Source organism: Gymnogyps californianus, chromosome 1, assembly GCF_018139145.2.
Source record: "Gymnogyps californianus isolate 813 chromosome 1, ASM1813914v2, whole genome shotgun sequence".
NCBI lineage: Eukaryota > Metazoa > Chordata > Aves > Accipitriformes > Cathartidae > Gymnogyps > Gymnogyps californianus.
The window spans coordinates 126,154,932-126,172,664 of NC_059471.1; the positions used below are offsets into that span (position 1 = coordinate 126,154,932).

Below are 17,733 nucleotides of genomic sequence, written 5' to 3' on the forward strand. Positions count from 1 at the left end.
TCACCCAGGCAAAGTGGACTGAGAGAGCATGGCCTTGCCTACCACAGCATAAACACACTGGCTGATGGACTGCCAGTTGATGGCAGGATGGAGGATACAAATTGCAGCTCGCCACTAAACCTTCCCATCTCAGCACTTTCCCTTCTACCTTGGCCATGGCTGGGAAAGTTTTCCTCTGCCTCTGGTTTTAAAAGTAGCTCTATATGCACTACTGTTCTAACTCTCCACACATGCCACTGTTTCTGAATGTGTAGGCAGCTCTCCCTTTCTTCCATGGGATACGACCCCCTTCTCCCTCTGTCTCTCCCCCTCCCCTGGCTAGGAGATTGGAGTTTAAACCTGCTTATGAATGCATTGCTCCTTCTTGCCCGTTTCAGTTCCACTTCTGCAATGGCCACATCTTAAATCACCGCCTGCAGCACCCACAGTCAGCATGACAAGTCTGAGATGGCAATGACAGTCCCAGATGTGAGAAGCCTGACCCTCCAAGTCCAGAGTTTGAGTCCCAGCTGTTAGCAAATTAGAAGTTCTGATGATGAAGAGGAGAAGGAACATATTGGAGAGCTGGCCTAAGCAACTGACTTCAGAAAGAGCTCACATTTGTTTGGACTGGGTCTGCAAACTGCAGAAATGCCTTGGGTATGTTTGCCTCATTCATTTACTGTACAGGAAACATATTATCAAAGATGTTTGACTGGTAAAACTGGGAATCTAGTACTTTTTGGAAAGCCAGGCCCCTTGTGACGGCATCTCTAATCAGGTATCCAAAGTTGCTAGTAATTCATGGTATTCTTCCTTATGTAAAACTCAGTCCTGCTTCTTCAGTCAAATGCAGACTCTCAAAAATCATACTGGGGACACAGGATCATATTGGGGTAAAAACACCCATACTGAATCACACCTTGGAGTCTGCATTGATGCTTATGGAGATTATATAGGTCAAGAGAAGGATTAGAGTCGGGGTGAGGACAAGGACTGTGTACTGCACTATGTGAATTCCAGATGTAAGTGGAAACCCTGTGCCCACAGCCTTCCTCTTGAGCTCAAACATCCCAGGTGTCATGCTACAGAGCAGGCATAGCATGTTGCATTGCTGGTGTCCTCTGTACAGCAACAGCTTGTTATATTTTCTTTGGTTTCTGAACATTGCACAGACAGCTGTGCAAGGGAACACTTCCCCCCAGGGAATGCTGTGATATATGTAAGATACTTGGATGAGTGCTGGCAAAGTCTATGGAGCTCTGCGATCTCAGATGATTTGAGAGGAGAGAATTTTGTTTTGTCCCCAAAACCAGAACAGGAAGAAGGAATTTGTAGGTACATTATGTTACAATATGCAGCCTTGGTGGCCACAGATAGCTTTTCAGACATAGTGACTCTCTAATTAAAGGCAGGGTGGTTTGAGGAACATGTGATTCCAGCTTATTTGAAAGACTGTGAGAGAACAAAGCTAACCATAAAAAAAATGCCCCAAAATATCAACATGAGCAGAACTGTTCAGGGGAGGGAGCAAAAATGTAGTAGCTACTTGTGATCAGCCACCGCACAGGTTCAAGCTGAAGGAAGCAGGTATTGAAGAAGGAAATGGAAAGCCTGCAAGGTGTAGCCCTACACCTCTTGAAACTGGCAGAGTTCAATAGCAGCCTGCAAGCAGTGAGGTAAACTGAGGACCTTCACTGAGTCAACACTGAATCGGTGGCAAAATCCATTACTGATGATGGAAGATACAGCTACTTGATTTACCAGGAGCAAAAAAGTGAAACCCCTCTGTGGTGTTTTCACGGGTTTCAGACTGCCTTCATCAGACTATTTGCAGATGCCAGTGAGAACAAATGCCTACAGACATGACCTGCCTCCAGTGCTCTTCCTGTGTCAGTTGAACCAGGTGCTAGAAGAATTCCCAAGTATTCATAAGACTTGGTGTTTATAAAGAGATTGCAAGAGGCAAATGGGAAGGCTACAGAATGACAGTAACTAGTAATGCGAGAAGATTCTGTGGCTCCTCTTTGGAGGAACATTTTGAGAGCTTATCCTCTTTGGAGGAGCCACCGAAGATACATGTTCACAGCCCAAATCTCCTAGTTTGGGACAGTATCAACTAACATCTTGAGTGATGCAAGTCAGAATGAGCAAGAAGAGAGTAGCTTCTCATTTGCTTTGTGCACTGTTCAATTGAACTGGCTAGTTGAAGTAACTCAGACGTATCTGAGAAACTCCTTAATTTTACTTCTTTTTCAGGACAAGGGTAAGTTGTGGAGGAAATGGAACCATCTGTTAAATCATGACATCTGATAGAAAATCCAGCCTTTCTCTTGGTTTACTACCTGGGTAAAAAGTTTATTTATATGAGATGCTGGATTGCTTTGTGAACTACTTCAGCAGGCCAAGCCAAGCTGGTCTTCCAGCACCATAAATTTATGTCCTTGCTGTGGCTTCCTGCCAGCATCCTCTCCATTGAACTGTATTTACATTAGTACTGTAAAACATTACTTCATTCAAGTGTCTGAAGTGCAGCACTCCCTCACTCCATGCGCTTAGTTCTTGATTGTTGCCAGCTGGTGAGAAGTTACCTGATTGCCTTTCCCAGCTGGGCCCTGCCATTCTGAATATAATGAGAATTAAAGCCACTGATTCACTGGGGCTCTTCAGGTTCCAGTGTTGGTTTTAGTTGTCTGCAGCTGGTATAAATGTAAAATATTGGATAACTAATTTCTTCAGCTAAGACTGAAAGATAAATCCTTGGTTTGAAAGATAAATGCCTTCAGCAGGCATTGCCTTGGGCATCAGATCTTGGCATCCTTGAGTCTATATACTGGTAGGTGATCTGGATGATGGTTCACTGCATTTCAGTCTGTTTTTTCTTCTGTAATTTTCAGAGCTCTTTACAAAGTGGAAGTATTTTCATTTTATGGGAGGCAGAAATGGAGGGAGAAAGAGGCAGATTGTATTGTCTAACTTGATGTAGAACCTCATGTGAAGCTTTTCTAGTCTGCTGAATCAATGGGGTGGTCCCAAGGTCTCTGACAGAACTATAACAACTTCTACAGGAATGAAAGATAAAGGAGGTTTGACTCCCCTTAGTGTGCTCTGGTGCTCAGGCTGTATTACTTCTGAATAAACACTGCAGAATGTAGTCAAAAGTCATATGTTCTTCTATATGTTCTAAAAGGGCTTGCTGAAGGGTAAGCTTTGCTCTGTTTGTTTCAAGAGAGGCTTTGAATATGGATTTTTCATTCTCGAATTTCACTGAATACATTTAAACTACTGTTATTGCCCTGTGTCACACCATATTCCCAAAAGGCACAGGGACTTTGCCAGCTCACAAGAACCAGAAAGCAAACCCATCTGGTCTTATGACCAAAAATGGATGAATAATAACAGCTGATGAATAGAATATGTGTTTAAATTCATATTTAAGAATAAAGTACATCACCCTACCTGGAAGTTAAAAAAAAAAACCAAACAAACACTTTATGCTTTTAACACTAAGAAATATGAGAGAGCTAATTTAAGGACAATAATTGTTAAATAGTTTGGAAATGAAATTTCTCATAGAAGTGTCCCTATTTTGGAACACTTAATTATCACAGTGTTAACATGCAGACTGGGGTATGGCAAAACTTTTCCCACAATAATAAATTCCTGGTTTAAAACACAGATCTGGGTGTCAAGAGACTGCATTTCACTTTCTGGCTTAGTGGCCCTTGCTTTGAAAAGGGCAATAGCACTTGCCATACAACACCAGGGCATCAGGGCTGTGTGAAGTGCCTTAAGATGCTTGGATACAAGGTTTGAAGGAGCTAATAAGTACTGCTATCTCTCTTAGTATTATTGTTTCAATGTTATTGTTTCCTCATTCTTGATTTGCTCAGATTTTATCTTCAGTCTGTGGAAACCACAAGCAGAGAATAAGGAAATGTTTTCATGGCTTTGTGGGAGGCAAGCAAAGGAGGTGTGTTGGGGGGCTGTAAGGATGGTCAGCAATGACAACAACTGGCCCTGCCTTCTTCCCTAGGGGCACAAAAACCCCAAACAAACAAAAAGAAGTTTCTCCATTACTGCTGTGGTACCTACCAGTGGAGCAGTGATATTCATCAGGGCCTCTGTAAAACACCTCTAGGGTTTGAAAGAAAAATTAAGATACATTAATGGAAACTTGTTGTTTTAAACTTGCTATATGGGTGTCTGCATCTTCATGGCAAGAAACCATTTCCACAAACCAAAACCACTGGACAACTTCAGTCTTTCTGGAGGTACCTCACCGGAGATGAAGCCCACCTCTCCCTCCTGGACATACAGGCGGCTGCTGCTCTCTCTCCTATTCTAACAGCTTCCCAGTGCTGTGAGCCTGACTGAGGGTGACTCTACGTCACTGAAGCAGGTCTCTCGTTCTGAATCTTGAACATACCAGCTCTGACTCTCTCCCACACCCTGGCAGAAAATACATCCTGCCTTCCATGTTACTTGATACAGCACTGGAGGGATTCTTTTTGGAGAAAGTGCAGGTGACACCAGTGGAGATGCATTTAAATTTGCCTGGGAACTTGGCCTTATTTCTAATGAAAAATATATTGACTTCTTTTGTCTACAGGGTCATGGCTGGTCAGCAATGAGGGAAGGTTAAAGACTCTGGAAGTCCGTTTTGGATCTGTCAAAAAATGTGAGCACTTCTATTTATTTATTCTCCCCTCCCTTCTCTTCAGTGTAGATTAGAGGTAAAAGTCTCCAGAGAGTGGATTCCTCATTAAGATTTCTGATACCTCCGGTATGCAGAGGCTGGGATTACCACATGAAGGGCATCCTGCTATTTTTGCCTCTGGTCCAGTCCCTTTGAAGGGACCCTGGAAAACTTTACAATAGTGCAGATTTATGAGCACTGTGCAGCCTGCCAGAGCCTTTCTGACATACTCCTGTAAACTAATTATGGGAAACTGCCCCAGGCCTCTGTCATTAAAAGTACATTCTTAGCATTTCATGAACAAAGCTTAGTTTCCTCCTCCTGTTCCTATAGGATATGATCTGTTTCCTGACAGATGTTTATCTTAAAACATCAAGTGATTGTTTCTGAGGAAAGTAAGTGAATAAAAGCATAGTGTGTCACCTAGGATGAGTCACAATGTGAATCCTGAACTCCCAGCGTGATCTGAACTTTTCCAACGCCCAAGGAAATTTCTTAAGATTTTTAGTTCGTCTAAATTCATCGTAATTAGAGACTGGGCACTTTAAGTTCTGGAGGTTGTCATCAAGCCTTCCTTTTCAACACTGTCTCAGCACGGCTTTTGACCAAAAGCCATTACCCACCCACTGGCTATTTGGGCACCTGAACAAAATGAGTTGATCCATCCAACTGCTTGCGCCTTGCTGGCTTTTAGACTCTACAACACGGGGTGCCAGGAAAGGCAGACAGATATAGAATAAACAAGAATGGCTGTTGGCAGGAGTGGAGCGCTGGCTCATGTAGGCAGATAAACACAACGTGTTTTGGCTGACTGAATCGCATGTGTGATCCCAGGCCCCTGGAGAGCAGGGCAGGCTGCGTGCGCATGGGCCGTGTGTGCCTGAAGCCAACTCAGAGGTCACGAACGCAGATGTAGATGTTCTTGACGTGCACATCATGAACAATGCCCTTGGAAACACTTGTTCCCTGGCTAGGCAAGGAGCATGGGGACTAGGTGGAATAGGGAGATCAAATTCAGTTTGTAGTCTTACAATCCATCCCTATGGAGTGAGACCGAGGCACCTTCTGGCTCAGACAGGTGGTGAGGTTAGCACCATTTACCTGATTATCCCAGGCCAGCTGAGCTGCCAGAACTGTGTATGCTTCAGACTGCCTAACCTGTTAATTACTGTATTATAGCTCCAACCTCAGTGAAAGGCCTGACATATATCAAGTCATTAACCTGAGCTGTAACTTAGACTTGCATTTGGTCAGTGAGCAGGGTGCATGTAGGAACTTCAGCTTGTCACTGCTGTTGCGTGTGGATGGTATCAACTGGGGTCCTAATTCCTGTTAGGACCTGAACTCCTGTGTGCGTTTTAGATGTAAGGTGTATGATGTGCACAGTGCTCACACAGATCTTGATTTTAAAGGATCTTAAAATCTCCGGGTGGTGTTCTTCCCAAGGCTTTCAGTTTGTGTGTAGGTCAAACACCAGATGATCTGCTACAGCACACGGCTTTGAACTGATCCCTGAATTTTTACAGCCATCTTCCTGCTATAAGGTTTTTGAGCTGCCAAGGAAAATGCACTGGGGAAAATAATATGCAGAAGGATGTCCATATTTTCCATCTGTAAATGCTTAAGACCAAAGATTCCAGAAGAATAGACATGTCTATTTTGTGATAGTGTTATTACTTAAGTTCTGATTTAAATTAGTTTCCCCACCACCACCACTTTTTGTTTGTTTGTTTAATATCTTAGAAGGGATCTAGGTTAGCAATGGAGGCTGGGCCACAACAGGATGCTTACCATGCAGTCTTCTGCTGCACAGATAATTCCCCCCCCCGCAAATGATAGGTCTGAAATTCTCCCATAGAGTGAGATCAAAGCAGGAAGAGAACCCGAAGAACACCCTCCTCCCCCTGCCACACGCACAGAAGAGGAAACATTGAGGCTGAGTCTTCTGTGGGGTGAAGATTTGAGGGGGCAGAAGGCCTCTCACAAATGCTCCTGGAGATGGCAGGAGCTGCAGAGAGGAGTCAGTGAGAAAAATGGTATTGAGAGATAAGGTGAAGGGACATTCAGGAAAGTGCTGGTACATGTCTAGGCAAACTGACGAGGATTTAGAGAAGAATCACAGGGCTCTTCCCTGTATCTCATCCCATAAAGTAGTGTGCAGTAGGGGAGAGCCCCTCGCTAACACAGATGGTGGTTATCTGATTTCCATTAGCTGAAGCTCTGGCTCTTGACCTGGTAGTTTTCTACTCACTTTTGGCACTGGTGTAAACGATTAAAGAAACAGGGGAGCAGAGAATCAGGCTGTGAGCCCATGGGGGTACTGGAGAAGCAGCACAGCATAATCCCTAGTTTGAACTGGGTGAGGCAGTAATTGAGGTGTACAGGGTGGGGAGTGATGTGGTCAAGTAAAGAATTGGCGGCATTAGCTGTCTGTTTGTGCATGTGGCTATTCTGGCTATTTTTCCTTTTCTCAGCAGCGTAGTTTGGATCTGAGCCTATTCCAGACAATCCTAGTTTTCCCCTTCCTTATTTCCCATAGTGAAGGTTGAATAAAATCAAATGATAAACAAACTGTGGGCTCAAACTTTCCTTTGGGACTTAGAGGGAAAACGCTCTCCCCCCCCCCCCCCCCCCCCCCCCCCCCCCAATTTCTCACACTTTTCCAGCTTGTTCTGTGAAAGATTCTCAGGCTTTGCTCCTGAAAGCTGATGCTGGTAGATGGCCCCAGCAAGGGAGCCAGTGAACTCCCACAGCAGAATGGGGCAGAGCTGGGTGCATCCCTGTGATTCTTCTGGAAGGGGAAAATGAGGGAGAGGAGTAGGCTACTTTGCAGCTGGGGTCCACCACTGTGTGAGACAATGCCAAACAGAAAACTCAGCTCAGAGCCCAGAAAAAAATAAGGGATTTTGATGGGCTTTGGATTGGCTGATAAACATACCACAGGGGCTCCATTCTGCAAGAAGCCTTTCTGATTCACCCTACCCTTCAAACCCATCACCTGCAAATAAACATAAACCAAAACAGGCTTACTCTAGATGAGGCTGAAAAGCTGCACGAGGAGCACCCTCTGTGGACCTAAAAGATGGCATGACAGAGGAGGGGGTTTTGTTTGTTTTTTTGATACAAAGTTGTGTGATACAACAGTACTGCCTCCCGTTCCCGAGCCAGCACTGCAGACACCAGCTTGAAGGGCTTCTCCACCATGTTCCTTTGCACAGGATGGACATGCTTTTTGGTATACCCTTGCTTCACAGGGTGTGTGTGTGTGCCAGTGATCTGATATCAGCATCAGACAAAAGCATTTTAGTGCCACTAAAGCTTATGAGCCACAGGCTCCTTCATTCCAGCTTTTCCACTCATATGGCACTGACTGCTTTCTAGAGACAAGGGAAGAGCTGTCTTATTAATGACTTCTTAACTGAGAGAATCAGTTTTGTTTAGTCTAGGAAAGAGAACATGGCAGGAGCAGAGGTGGGAAATATGATAGTCTTCAGACATTTCTAAGGGTGTTACAGATAGGACAACGATCAATTCTACATGTCAAGATGGGGTAAGGCAAGAAGAAATTGGCCTAAGTTCAGCAAAGAAGATTTGTGTTAGATCTTTAAGAAAGGAAGAAAAAACTCCAAAACTCTTTCTAGCTGTAAGGATAGTTGAGCAATGGCTGTCTAGGGACTTGTAGAATTATTGCTCTTAGGAGGTTCATGAGAAGGCTGGATGGGTGAAAACTGGAGAAACAGGATCCCAAAATTTCACTGCATTTCCACAGTCACGGTTGTGTATCGCCACCAATATGAATTGTGTTGACTTGACTAGTTTCAGCTGCTTGCAATCAGCTGTCTTTTCATCTTCTCCCATCCCTCCCTCCCCCCCCTCCCCCTCCCCCCACCCCCCCATTTAGGTGTTTTCCTGTATCATCCTCTTGAGCCATTTTATATTGCCAGATCAAAACACTGGGTGATTGTAGACCCAAATGGTCCTGTTTCTATAACTGTACTACATCAATTTTGAACACATTTTTTTGTAGAGGAGCAAAGCTCAGCATTTAGATCTGATTTTGTATGGCATCTAGCATAGCAAGGTTTTTTTCTGTTGCTGGAACCCCAAAGATGCTACAAGAGAAACAGTACATACAACAATAATAGTTACTCTCACTCTTCCACAAATAACTTGGTTCTATCTGCGGCTGCAGTTAAGTGTTAAAGCAAGACTGGGATGTTTGGTGTGTTGAGCTGGATGACATATTCCCTCTAATCTATGTCAGGATGACTGCAATATGGAAGGTACAGTGTGTTTCAGTTGAAGGGGCCATGGCTGATTATCTAATGCAGCACAAAGAACACATTTGATATTTTGTAAGTATTCACTAGAGAGCAGCAGGTCAGCAGTAGGATCTCATACTTTGGAAGAATACACTGTGCTACATGCTAATTTTTGCATCTTTGAACTGGTGTAACTAGTCTGTTTTGAAAGGAATCGGCTGAAGACATGATGCAACCAGACCTCATGTGCGAGCTAACCTACGTTAGCTGCCCAATGAGGCAGGACTAGCACTCTGTAAGACTGTGTGAGATCAGCCCCCGACCCTGAACGAAACAGATTAGAGGAAAAAGGAGCAGAAGGGTTATATCATGTGTCCTGCTTAACTACTCAGTGTCTTTGAGCAAGTCACAGTCATCCTGTACTTGACTTTCCAGAGGCATTACTGTCCCTAATGAGGAAGAAAAGGCTGAGTCCCTCCTCTGCCTGTTTAGGAGCACACGCTGCTCCTGCATTAACATCCAGATTTGTAGCCCACACATCATCATGTAGCACAGCAGAAAATGCAGCCAAGGTTGCCTGTGGGGAAGCTGGCAGCCCTCAGGAACCCTCTCCAGGACCTCCTTGCTCCCTGTCTGCAGCCAGGCAGCCAGCCCACACCCCCCCTGGCAGCCCCCCACTCTTTAGCCTGGGGCTGTGACCCTCCCAGTGTCCTGGGCACAGATCATCCTGGGGCTGCAGCTCTTGTGGGAGCGGTGTAGACTGGCAGGCACTGGGACTATCCCTTCAGGGGAGCAATGTCTGGCTGGCAGGTGCGTGTACTGAGCTCTTGAAACACCTCCGTGTCCAAAAGCCAGTATCCTCAAGCCGAGGCAATTCAGGAGCTAAGGGTTGTTTCTGAAGGTTGAATTGTGACACTTTAAAGGGCACTGAGACTCAGCCAGTGCACACTCCGGTGGTGTGCCCAGCCTGTTACAACCATGTTGTGCCATCCCTGGGAGGCTGTGGGCAAACGCAGCAGCTCAGCTCTGCTCCTGACTCTGCCGGCTGCCACACAGCCCTCCCTGCTGTAAGGGGCAGGGGGGAAGGACCTCCAGGCACGACCTGGACTTCATCCCCAGGATAGGATAAAGTTAGTATAAGCCTTCATCTCACTCACCTTCTGTCAGAGCTAGTGGCAGAAGATGCAAAGAAGATGAGGGAAATGTCAGGCCCCCTACCTCAATGTAGGTAGGCATTGTTTGGAGGGAATGGAGAGTCAGGACCAGTGGCCTGCACAGAGGTTTCCATGGGGGAGTATCTGGCACCTGGTGATGGCTGCTCCACTTGGCTTGAGCTGCCTCTGCCCGAGTTGTGCCATTTTGTAAGAACAATGGTCAAGATTTGGTGGAGTGTTTGGTTTTGAGGCTGATGTGTAGAAAATGTGGGGAACATGCCTTCTGGTAATTAAGCCCTTTTTAAAGCATTTCAACCTGAACGTATGGCCTCTTTGCTCTCTCTGTTTTCCAGAGTCCCCTAGAGGTATAAGCCCTTCTATGGTGCTTTCCTCCTCCACTTGCAGTTTCCCTCCACCACTGAGGTACTTACCAGCTGCCGTGCAACCGTGCTGTTTTTCAGGCTTTTCAGTCAGTGAGGCAATAAGAAGAAACTGGGATTTAAATTGGCTCGTAGGATGTTGATGACATTTTCCCCTACTGTGTTTTAGACCATGCTGGCTCAAGCCATCTTGCATCTATCCAAAGTTATTGCAGACAAGGCAAGCTTTGATTTTACCAAAAGTGCAGAAGTGTACGTCTGCCGTAATGTGATGTCTCTCCTTTTATTGCTGAGCCTGGAACACAATAACATCTTATAGAGGGCTTTGGAGTTTAGACTACAGCCCATTTATTTATTTTGCTGGAGCACTGTCCCATAAGGAAAATCCTAGGCTGGGTTTAAAGAGCCAGACAATGGAGCAGCCGTCACATTTAGATGTTGCTTTTGAAACAATACCCTAATGCTACATCACTTTGCTCTGCTGGGTTCTGCTTCTACTTGTCAATGGCAGAAATCACAAGATCAGAATTAGTGAAAGGGCTTTAGTAATGTTTAGTGCAAAGCATGTTGAAAATGAAAACACCGACTCAACTCTGCTGAAAAAGCAGCTCTCTGGTTCCTAGGTTTCTTCTTGACCAGTGGATAGAGGCATTACCTCACACTCAGTATGGAGTCGGGCAATGGATTGTGTGTCTCAGACTTTTGCAAGAAAAAAGTAATGATGTTACACTTAGAGTAAATATTAATAGTGCCAAATGTATGTCAAAAATTTAGACCATCTATTACCACTGACTGGGGCCTGAGACTCCCAGCATTTATAGAAAAGAAAGAGATGTGTCTAGTCTTCCTGTCTGTGAAAATAACCTTAAAACATTTTCAGACTCTGCAGATAGCCCAAAATAACAGCTTAAAAATGTATGACTTGCTGTATTTATACCTGATGGATTTTCAATGATAAAATGAAAAAAGACCAGTATTTTTTACAAATATATTTTGTTGAAAAAGTTGTTTTTGAAAAACAGATTTTAGTGAAAAATTTTGATAGTGTTTTGCTTGCTCTATTTGCCAAGCTCTTCCCTCCTCCTGCTCCCAGCTTTTAAAAATACAAACATGGTAAATATAAACAGGTGAAAGCAGCTGCATATTGCAAAGGGGTTTTGGACGAATAACTTTTTCATTTATTAAAAAAAATATGGAAACCATGATTGAAATTGGCAGACAAAAAAACCTGAAAAAACATTGAAAAGCAAACACTTGAAATTTATTCTGTAAAGTGAGCTTTCAATTCTCATTAGCTTGATTAGAGCAATTTAGATAAGTTTTGTTGATGGTTTCCCTGTGATATCATGCACCTCTTATGGATTGCTTAATATCTTACACATCTTAAAGGACTTACATGGCACTTAAGCATCTCTGTTAAACTTTCCAAATCTCACTTGCTCTCTTAAAATCAGTGACTTTTACAATACAATTATGTGCACGGATTTTGCAAACTGGAATTGTGTGTGCATTTATCTGTATATATCTATCCAAGATAGATATTAAGGTACTAGAGCAAAGGGGATTCTGCATTATTTATTAATTTCCTGATGAATCCATTGACAATGTTAGTACTTTTCGATATTTGCGAACTACTTGAGATCTCTCTGTCACATCAGATTGCTGCAAAACCTGGGAATCTTGCCATGAAAATTAGGGCTAGTTTGACATGGATTACATGCGTTTTTGCTAGTAATTACAGGAACAGCATATTTAGTGAGCTGGCATTTGACGTGCATACAAGTATGGCAGGTCAAGCAGGGTAACGGGAAGTACTGGGAGCAGCTCTTTCAGCCAAGTTTGCTTTTTAAAAGACTAATTCAGCAATAACAGACCAAACTAAAAGTCTAAGTCTAAACCAGAACAGCCAAAACTGCATGTGATACCCTACCTAATTGCTTAAATCTTTCTTACTGATTACTGCTTTTGGATTAAGCCCTGTGTTTGTTATAAGTGTGTATGAAGTTTCTGAGCCCTTGCTCTGAATATGGACCCACAGCCCTGATTATATGCAGCTGCTAAGATCCATTTAAAACTTACTTTGTGCATAGGGATATTCTATTGGATAAAATGAGAAATATCAGGTGACGACAGAACTAATAACACATATGCTCAGGGACAAAGCAAAGGCTGCGGATCCAGCTGGAGGGCTGAAATGACTAACTTCTGAATGATTAATTGTGTGGCTTTTGAAGAGCCCGTACTGCAGGAGCCTCATATCTTCAAGATTTTTGTGAGATACCAAGGGCGTAGGTCTATGTGGTCTTTTTATAGAATAATTCAAAGCCTGGAAACCTTGCCTTGGGGGTAGAGATATAAGAGGCTTAATCTATTCATTTTAGCAAAGAGAAGGTGACGAGGTGGCTTGGTCAGAGCCCACAAGCCTTTAGTGTGGTAGAAGGTTTCTGGGAACAAAGAACTCTTTTATGCAGCGGAGAGAGGCATAACAAACCCCGTGTCTGGAAGCTGCAACTCGGTTTATACAGATGGGAACTGAGGTGCAAAATCATGGGCTTGAGGCAGGAATCACTGGCAGAAATTCTATGCCTGGTGTTACACTGCGGATCAGACTAGGTCATCACAACCAGCACTCTTGGCTTTGAAATCTGTGTGCCTATGATTAACGTGATTCCCACATTATATGCACACATCAGCGTTACATTTAGTCGCTGAAGGAGAGAATGCATCCAATTAGCTCCGGGCTTTGTGCCTAAAAAGGGAAAATGAAGTGAGATTTTGTTTAAGGACAACCCTGATATAACTCTGAAAAACACCATGGGATTATTAGCATTTGGGTAGAGTGGACAGGATTTCAAGGTCCAGCACAAAAGACCCTGCAGAAAGAACTCCGTTCAGTGAGCTGCACAGAAGAAAAGCCTGTGCCTACCCTGCTGGGGCTTAGTTACAGTCCTAGAAAGCATAGGACATCAGAGGTAGGCAGGGTTGTACTGCTTTAGAAACAGCTGGTACTAGAACCCTTTATTTCAGTAGGATCTTGCATAGGTAGAAAGGAGAATATCCTCTTCTCTGAGGATGATCTTGTTAAAGAGGGGTGGTATGAATGACGGTGATGGGAAGGAACTGCATCCTCTCCAGAGCAGGCCTGGTTTAAATGTTTCAGTTTGCTGGAAAACCCCTAAGTTCTTGTAAGAACTTGGAAAGAGTCACTTTCAAGTGTTCCTGACTCTCATTACAGGAAAAATCGCATCAAAATGCAATTTTCAAAGCTAAAAAAAAATGATTTTCAAATGCAAAATGACTTGTCTTTGAAAAGGTAAGCTACCATTTTTTTAAAACTGCGCGCTCAAGATCTCATTAAAGTACTTAAAGGGTATCAAAATGAAATGTTTTGGTGATTCAGATAGAAAACGTTTTAATAATAATAATAATGGTGCATGAATGGTGTTTGGTCCTTTGACAGTTTATTCGGATTGGAAATACTTTGAAGTTGTTCATGGGACAAGAAAATCACTTCCTATACAGTCTTAATTCCTGCTGCCATGGGGTGCTAGGGCACCTGTAGTTGTCACCCATGTGCATAGGTGAGTCCTTTCAATACAGCTGCTTTGTTTTGCTTTTCCATTCTTTCCAGCAGAGTGCCCAGTTATCCCAGCCCAACACTTGTATTTGTTGAACATTTCCTGTCATCTGCCTCCCAGGTCCTCAGTTTAAGCAGAGTGCTGAGGCATGGATAATTGGACTCACTCATTTAGGAGTTCAGGTTGTTGTTGCTTTCTCTTTCTCTTCTCTTTTGCATCCAAACTGAGTGACAAAATGGGCTGTTTCTGACCGTCACTTTAAAAGATCACAGTTGTCTTTGTCAAGTTGTGTAACTTGGTTTTGGGTTTTCTCATTCAGTTTTCCAGCCACCTTGAGGAGGAAGTATCACGTGGAGTCATGCTTTTGATCTCACCTAGGATGGTGGGTCTGCACCATGCAAATCTGAAATAACTGTTTTAAAGAGCCGTTTCGTTTTCATCTTGTTGCTATTGGCAGGAAAAAAAGTGTTGAAAAGCAAGAGAATTTGTTCCCGGCTGATTTGAAAACTGAATGGCTCCCTGTTTTTTTTGCTTTTCTAAAAGTCCTTTACGTGGGAAAGGTTTTTGAGGGCTTGTGATCATGCGTGTAGTTTGCTTTCTGTCTAGCCACAGCAGTTTACCTCATTTACAAAAGAGTCTTTCAGCACCTGACCCTGTATTTAGGGCAAGTTCTGCAACCTTTAATTGTTTAATTAGCTGGTGCTAGCTGAAAAATATTTAACAGTGCTCTTTTAGGTAAATAGGTTATTTCAGGAAGCATCCCTGCCAAATATTTTCATTTCAGATTAACTTCCTTTTTCTTTGCTGCTTTACCCAGCAGAAGGAAGCAATGGCCATGATCTTTGAGGGTGATCAGCCCGTCTTCGAATACTTGCAAGTGACCCTCATCTTCACAAATAATGAAATAAAAGCCTCTACCTGAACCCTCTTCTACTGAGGCTGTGTGTGCCTGATTTGCTTTCTGCTGGGGATGGGTGTGTGTGGTGGCGCTAAAAAGAAAAAAGGCCTTGTATCTTTTCATTGCTTCTTAGTTTGTTTAGTGGTGAGTGGGCAATCCTTTCATCTGAAGCCTTGCATGTTCTCTTTTTCTCCATAAAACTGTGGAGTCAGATAAAACCCTAACGTGGGTGTGAAGGTAGTTTACATACAGTAACAAACAGCACACAGGATGAAGGCTGCTTGTCCTGACTTCCTCTGTCAAGAAAAAGATGATGAGTAAAAGTGAAAGGCAGAGCTTCTAAAGTTGATTAAAAGGTATCCTTTTAAATGTCAGTTAACTGGGAAAGGTGGCACTGACAGAATTTGAGGTTTTGTTTTCTGTGTTCGCAGATTTTGATATGATGAGGAGAAAATAGAGCTACTGAGAAGTTCTTCTTCTTTTAGTGACGTCCAGCCACTCCTGCTACAGGAAGATGAGTTAGCACTTGTTTGCTCTCTTCATCAGGCTGTCAACTGAGCTCGCCTAGTTTGTTTCTGGTAGAATTTCCAATATGTTTAATACCAGAACACTGGCAGCTAAAAAATTAAGAATAAACTGCCTCTACCCTTGTCTTTTCTGCAAGGGATAAACAAGAGTGAACATGAAGTACCCCAATATCACTTTCACTGAGCCACTTTTTAGACTGTAGCCTGCTTTTAAAGTCAGCATTGCACTTGGCTCAAATGATGAGATATTGACATTAAATGCTACTCAGGCAGAGCCAGTGTTAATATTTTCAATGCCTTAGAAAAAAGGAAAGAATGTAAACTAATTCTACTTCTGTTATGATGAAGTTCCTTCATAACAGCTGAGCAAAATCAAAGCTGTTTGAGGACTCAGGCAAAGTATAATTTTTCTGCTGTTTATTTGGGGTGGAGGGGGGAGGGAAAGATTTTTAAAATGCTTACTGAGAGTCAACTTCCTTTACTCATCCCTGTTTGAAAGTTTCCAAAAAAGGAGTGTAAAGAAATCAGGTTGACTCCCATGGTCAACAGCAGACAATGCCAATGAATACATGTACTGTCAGTTAGTGAAATTCATTATCCCTATGTGCCAAAACTGAGACAACGGAGACAAAAGCCACAGCCTTTCGACTCCAAATATATCACTGGGCTAAACTTGCCTGACACAACTAACAAAATGATTGATTTAAAGAAATTACTATGCAAGAAAAAAAACCCCTCCTTGTCTAGCACCAATCTCTTTTCTCCTCCAGCATGTGGCACTGGCTAGCTAGTCAGTCTACAAGGCACTTAACTGTGTGCTATTATTTAGCTACAGAAAAGACATAATTTCTGCAGCGGCTGAGCACTTATGAACATTAATGCATTAATTCTGGTAACCCCACTGCAAAGCACTGATGTGTTAGTCCTATCCATTTTACAGATGAAGAAAAGGGGCAGTTGCTAGTGTGGCACCTTCACTTCGGCGTTAATTTGGTCTGCCTTGAGTCCTACCCATGTCTGTATAGTAGACTGACATATTTTAATTCTAGCAGGCTCATCTGCCACATGCCTGCTCTGCAGCCTGAGCTGATCTAACTCCTCAGTTCTGTGTTGCTAAAGCAGTACCCTGTGCAGCTCATGTATTAGTTCACAGTGTGGTCACCCTCTATTCCAGCTTCTAACCATAGCAAGCTAGTGGCTCTCAAACATTAGGGACATTGTGCTTCATCTGAAGAAGGCTCCTCTTGTGAAAATCTGGAAATGAAGACTGCTGACTGGGAAGCGACTGTCTGAGAACTAGACTATCCAATGAACTTTGTTTTATCAGCCTGTTGGGATAAAACAGGATAAACCAGTATCATTCCATCACCACAGCTTATTGTCTAGAGTCCCTCTGTAGCTTACAGTGACTAATCTTATGATGACAACTCCTTTCCATATACTCCATGAAAAAATATTGGCCCTGGTTGGTGATAAATAACATCAGTGAGCTAAAGCAATGTTAGGCAGTTCAACGCTTTGCATTCTATAGAAGTTAATAAATTTTTCTTGCAGTTCTCTTTTCACTCTTTGGATGACTTTGGATGACAGTGTCTTGCTGGAGGGTGGATGAGAATATCAAGTCTGGGAAGAAAAAGTGGTAATTCTTGCTGTCACTGGTAGGAGAGAAAGAAAGTGAAAAAGATTGTGAACTAGAACCAATGGGATATATAGAGATTGCATGCTTCTTGTCAAAGTATGGCAGCTAAACAATTCTGTATCATGACCCAAGGTTTTGTCTGGTACCAGCGTAGCTGTAATTCAGCCAAGTCAATCACTGAAGAAAGGTGGACTTAAAGATAAGGAATTTATCCTATTCAGTTTCCCAGTGCTAGGGAACACCTGGTGCTGCTGCAGCTGAGGAAACAGTATAATGAACAGATATGTTAAACAGAGATGGAAACCGAAAGAGAGCTATGTACTTGTGGGTGAATAAGTGAGGCATTAAGAAGATATTTCTATTGGAAGAAACATACTGGTAGTTTTCACTATTCCTCTCCCCAGTTAAACAGGACCTCTGTGAGTAAAGAAGTTGTACTAAAAAATGCCTTTATCTATGTTCCTAACTCCTTCAACAGGAATCTAACTGGGACCAAAGATTCACCAAACCTGGCTCTGCAGAGAGACAAAAGCAGTAAAGATGTGAGGAAATAATTTCATTTTAGTAGTTTTTAAGCTGTTGCCTTTCATATTCACTAATCTACTCAATTTCTCTGT

The 17,733-nt window shown here is 43.0% G+C and overlaps 1 long non-coding RNA gene across 1 annotated transcript; it reads left to right on the plus strand.

Annotated features, from left to right (window-relative positions):
- Nucleotides 1–2,712: 2,712 nt before the first annotated feature.
- Nucleotides 2,713–14,967, plus strand: LOC127029681 (uncharacterized). Its single transcript, XR_007768218.1, has 4 exons — nucleotides 2,713–2,815; nucleotides 4,592–4,660; nucleotides 13,935–14,055; nucleotides 14,873–14,967. It is a non-coding gene; the product is annotated as an uncharacterized LOC127029681 (long non-coding RNA).
- Nucleotides 14,968–17,733: the final 2,766 nt, after the last annotated feature.